This window comes from Rhipicephalus microplus, chromosome 5 (genome assembly GCF_043290135.1).
Source record: "Rhipicephalus microplus isolate Deutch F79 chromosome 5, USDA_Rmic, whole genome shotgun sequence".
In the NCBI taxonomy this organism is placed as follows: Eukaryota; Metazoa; Arthropoda; class Arachnida; order Ixodida; family Ixodidae; genus Rhipicephalus; species Rhipicephalus microplus.
The window spans coordinates 165473984-165479735 of record NC_134704.1 but is presented as its reverse complement, the minus strand read 5'-3'; the positions used below and the strand labels follow the sequence as shown (position 1 = coordinate 165479735).

Sequence of the window (5752 nt, the reverse complement as noted above, 5' to 3'; positions counted from 1 at the left end):
CCCCCACAAACAGGCCCGGGGCACTTGAACAGCAAACTCTGCTCCAGCGGGCTCGGGTGGCAGCCTCGACTAGTGGCGTCCCGGACTAAGGATGTCAATCAGCACGGTGGGGATAAGGGCTCTCTGGCACTGCCAGCTTAAATATTTTTTCTTCGTCCTCGTAGAGTAAAGATCACCATGCTATGTAATCACCAACTTGCCCAACAATAAGTTTTGACCACTGATAAGGCGGGAAAATTTGATGCGTGGTATATATTAGACGACGCGTTCCAACGATGACGAGTTTATGGATCACCGATGCTCTGGGCGCTTATGTCAGTGTACAACGTGCACTTCTTCCTGTTTTTTGAGTTTGTTTCGTGGCCCCAAGTTCGGTCAAATGAAGAGTTTCACCTTGAAGACGTCGAATGCTCCCTTCGTCCACGTCATGGACTCATGACAGTATCTTCGTATACAAAGACATGAATAAAAAGCCCGATGGTTTATATGTGCTGTCAAAAGCTGCAACACGTGCACGTCCGTGGCGCGTTCAGATTCGCGAGAACTCTTGGAGGATTCTACACTGTCGAGAAACTTACACTTCGTAGATGCTTCACAAAAAAGAAACCTGCTTTTATAGGAGTACCGGGTTTCACAGCGGAAACAGCATGCGTTTCTTGCCATCGAATCTGTATATCTTCAAGGCCTCCTTGTACACCGAATTGCACAATATTAGACTTCACTCAAATTTTTCTTGAAGGCAAGATCGCTCTGATGATGTAACAAAGCTATTATTTATTCAAATTTTCCAGTTCTGACGCGTGCTATGGTATTGCGGCGATGGGGCCACTCCGATGTCTCATGTGGGTGAGGGCACCCCTAGCGGTTGCACTTGTCCAGATATCAAACTTTCGCGTGAAAGTTCATGAACGGTATAATTATTGAATGACTCTGGTGTAACTGATGAAACAGTAATCTGCGCACACCAGTTTATCTTGAAGCATACTGACTGACTGATTGATTAAAATGTGGGGTTTGACGTCCTAAACCACCATATAATTATAAAAGGCGCCATAGTGGAGGGCTTCAGAAATTTTGATCACCTGGGGTTCTTTAACGTTCACCTAAATCTAAACACACGAGACTACAGAATTTTCGCCTCCATCGAAAATGCAGCCGCCACAGCTTGAATTCAATCCCGTGACCTGCGGGTCAGCAGCCGAGTACTTTAGCCTCTACACCACCATGGCGGGGCTCTTGCTATTGATAAAATCTCTGGTTAAAAGATAATGCACATGATAGGCACAACAGTCTGCCTTGACGTTTTGTCAAATATGGTTTCACCTTGAGCGAAGTTATCGCGCGAAGTAGTACGCGGTACAGCGAGATGAAATGAAGAGTCGTTGTGAAAACATAAGGTGTTAAGCTTACCTGAAACTGTCCACGTGCGGTTTTTCTGCATGCACACCGCAACTTCAAAAAACTGGTAAAAAGAATTTTTTTTCTAAAATTATCGCCTAGAAGCTATTGAGTTTTAGCAAGCGTATTCTCACCTGTTGCATTAGAAGTATTCGTCGGTTCTTGGTCATTCCGAGCGTGCAAGTATAGGGCGATGGACAAGCAAAGCGCCATCAGTGATAGGGAGGAGAACTTCACGAAGGTCCAATTTGCCTTGCTATGCGCAAGAAGTTGCTGGTGCAATGGGGAAAAATTGCAAAGAAAATAAACTGCCTGAAAAATGACTTGCCACCAGCAGTAAGCACACTTTTGTGCACTTTACTGTTTTCACATTTACACCATAATAACTATGGAGTGCTAGCTCAATATTTTCCCTAATTTTTTATATTCAAGTTCTATTTGTTACTGTTTATGAGAAAAATAAAACGAGAGCCTCAGATTCTCCTTCATTCTTTTATGGCATTTATGTGACACATAAAAACACACGTAATGTTTGCGGATCGTAATTTAAGGAAACCAGTAACAGAAAATTTAATACACTACTTGACCTCTCTAGTCATTTGTGTGTTGGGAGTTTCAGAATAGCGTACGCAAAGACAGCGGCTATTGAGGTCACCAGCTTTTTCGTCATATACCAGGTGCCTGCAGCAGGATAACCTAAGATGCATGCGCAGTTGTGACAGGTGTGAACACAAAGCTTTTCATACGCTATCCTGAGACTGCCTGTTAAAGTAGGCTATATAAAAAACACGCTCAAGTTCAAGTGCACTTTCTCAGCAATTAATGGGCGCCATTTCGCAAACGATACGAACTGAGTGGATCAGGTCTATACAGCATTTTTTCTTTTCATAATTAAACGTTTTTTAAACGATATGATAATCAGGCTCGTGGCCGTAAATACCCTTGGCGGAACATTTTACCGCCACTAAAGTAAGTTCAAAGTGAGTAAATAACAGATTTATTTTATTATATTTTTGTTTATTAACTTTAGGGCCTCTATGTAGAGCTAGTGCTGCAACGTTGAGAACAGAAAGAAAAGTTACACTTTGCAGACAAAGCGTATTTCTTGTTCTCAACTTTGCAGCGCTCGCTTTACCGACAGTACGTGTGAACTAGTCCCCCCCCAAGCGCTTCTAAACTTTAGGGTCATTGTTTTAGAAAAATTCCTTGAAGTGAAAATTTTTTACTTTACTATTTTTTCAATCACGAACAACGTACATAATCTAAGAAAATGTCACCAGGCATTCAAGATTCCGGTCCAGGTGGAACATAAATTGGACATGCGTCGTGTGCATGCAGGGATCCATGAGTCCCATTACGTCCGACCGGACGTTCATGTAGCCATTTTCAAAACAATGGTATCAGTGAAAGTGCACACCCACGCGTACACATACACATTGGAAACAATATCATGCATCTGTCTCAGCGTTTCACGGCTACGAAAATTATGAGTAGCGCCTGGGTTCCTACACAACTAAATAGCACGACATATTATGGGTTGTCAGTGCACTTCTTATACGTGGGTTCCAGTTCTAACACCAAAAGTGAACTGTATATAAATCGATCAATATATCTATGAACGAAAATTAGGGCGATTCGTTCAGCGCCATTACGAGTAGGTTTTTCTTAAAGTCCGTGTAAACGCGAGAAACGAAGCTCAAGGGCTATACTTTTGTTTGCTGCATGCATGGATCAAGACCAATCGCCGAAGCCAAAAGTGCACTGTTACCACTGTGTTCTGGTCGTAATAAGAAAACAGAATCATTATTGACATCCCCTACAATGTGGCAAATATTTCCTTTCAATTTTTCATTCAGCATGACTGCTGCGATTTTCACAAAAAACGGGAAATTATTTCACTGGCTTCCTGTGGTATCGGGATGTGCGCAACGAGTCACCTTAAAGGTAATGAAGTCATCCTTCCACGTACCGCACACGCTGACACGAGCCCCTTTTATCGTGCATTGTTACTGGATGCTAAGGGCTCATGAATGAAAATGGAGCTAGCACAGTGGACACAAATGAAAAATACAATACGGAGGGCACCCGAGCTGAGCGATGTTGCCGAAACTTGTACTAGAAAACACGTTCACGCTGTTCTAGAAGTCGCGTAGTCACGTGTAATCACGTTGTATCAGTAACACAGATAGTTGGGTGAGTTGGCGTGGGTTCGCTAGTAAATATGGCGCGAGAATACGAGACACAAACGAAGACACAAACTACACCCATCCACGTGCTTTATTCGTTTGCGTCTCGGTATCTAGCACTGTTTGTAATCATGTGCCCTCATGAACTTCCTATCTACCAGTGTTAGTGAACGTGATTCCAGGGGTCGAAACCAGAGGGTGGTCTCCCCTCCCCAAAAGTATTACCTGCACCCCAACCCCTCTTCCCTTTCTGGGAACCTCATAATGCTGACCCAACGAAGACGCAATATCCCGTCATTATGCATGAATCCAGTTTGTTCATCTCTTTTTGCCCTCATTCATAGTATACAAATTTCTAAAAACAGCCTTTAAAAAATTGTATGTACATGGCTTAGAGTCAAAATGAACTTACCGCAGAAGCAAGAGGTTATGTTCGCGTTATTCATTCCAAGGCCACCGCGGCGGCCCAGAAGTTGCTTTGCTCGTCTGCTGCTACAAAAGTCGTGGGTTCGTTACCGGCCGCGGTACTCGCGTTACGATGGAGGTGAATAACTGAGGTCTCTGTACTGTGCCAAGTCGATGTGTGTTAAAAACATCAGACGGCCAAAATTACTGGTGCTCTCCACTACGGCATCTCTAATGTTGCTGTTAACACGTTGAAGACTAGAATTTATTGTTACAAGAAATTTCGTACCTCTTTCTATGACGCAAACGATTCCACAAACCTCTTGTCCCTTTCAGTTACCTTTTCTTGATCTTTGGGTATGCCGTGGTCACAACGACACTTCCGACCTGGCCTTTGGAGGTGAACACGGGAACTTTTACTGTAGTGGGCTAGACAATCTCTGTGCGGCCAGTCGATTACCATGTCTGGTTTTCCTCCTAAATGAACCATGTTAGCGTGTGATCACCTAATGTCACAAATTTAGCAATGACACGGTTAATTCAAACCATTTTCATGAACGCTGAAAAGTCGACTTCATAAACTTGAATCCTCGCTGAACGCTAAGTAACAAAATACGTTATTCGTATTGTCGCAAGTATGTGCGGTAGAATGCTCACCTTTACAGGCAATTCGACAAGTTATCTCACCTAGTGCGCTGCTAGCAGTTTCGTGAAAAAGGGGCAAACATGGAAGATTGTTATGAAAGATTTGTATTGATTCGTAGAAAAAGAGAACAATGTAGTTTCATGACACCCGAAGATCATATACAATAGTAACTTACCGAAACGTCACTGATTACGATCGTAGAACCCGAACTTGCTTCGGCAGTGCTAGAACGTATTGGCCGCTTCTCACTTTGAATACGTGCTCGCTAATCTTCCGCAGTTCCACAGTGGCATGTCACTTCGCCGCTTCTCCAACTTCTTCTTCCTATTCTTTCTGTAAAGACGATGATTATTTCGTTCTACTGTATCTGTGGCCAGAGCCCACTATGAAGCCCTATATGACTGAAGCCCACCTATATTCATTTTTCTTTTTTTTTTCATTGTGAAAAAAAAGGTCACAGCTTTGCCGGAAAGGTGAAGCAATGAACGCGATAACAACGAATTGAAAGGTCACGCGCAGAATGAAAAAGAGATCGAAACACGCCCCGCGTTCATCACGCACAATTGACGCACAAAACGTACTCACAGGTACAGATGCACGCGAATAAGCGTCTCATTTGTTACATTGCTCTGTCAGAAAAGCGCGCGCTTTCTGCGGAGACTGCAATGGTTGCAGGGACCTTTGTGCACTAGATAACTACAGCAGAGTTGTTCCCTGTAAAGCCCGAGGCCAGCCAAGGCCTACCACCTTCTCCTCCTTGCCATCGCAAAATAAGGGCGGGCGAGGGAGCGTCGCTCTCCATCTCTAAGCCGGGCAAAGTACGCGTAGGAGAATATAGCGAGCGCCGTCGCGCGATGTGGCGACGTGCTCTCATCGCACCATTTTGCTGGCAATGCTGAAAACACGATTTCCCTCCCCCCCCCCCCCTCCCGAGATGCTCGTGAGCAGCGGTAAGTGGCAGATATAGGTAGCTTGCCGTTTAAACGGTGAAGGATGTGTTCCGGGGTAACTTTAACGCCTCGCTCTCACGACGCAGAGGTCCCACATTAGATTCCGCGTGCCGGAGCATTTTTTTTTATTTTTTTTGCGTTTTCATATATATATATAAATATATATA

General features: G+C 44.0%; 1 long non-coding RNA gene across 1 annotated transcript; it reads right to left on the bottom strand.

Annotated features, from left to right (window-relative positions):
* Positions 1-1538: 1538 nt before the first annotated feature.
* LOC142817429 (uncharacterized) lies at positions 1539-4976 on the bottom strand. The gene is made up of 3 exons (XR_012895228.1): positions 4811-4976; positions 4330-4466; positions 1539-1671 (listed from the first exon to the last, which is right to left on the bottom strand). It is a non-coding gene; the product is annotated as an uncharacterized LOC142817429 (long non-coding RNA).
* Positions 4977-5752: the final 776 nt, after the last annotated feature.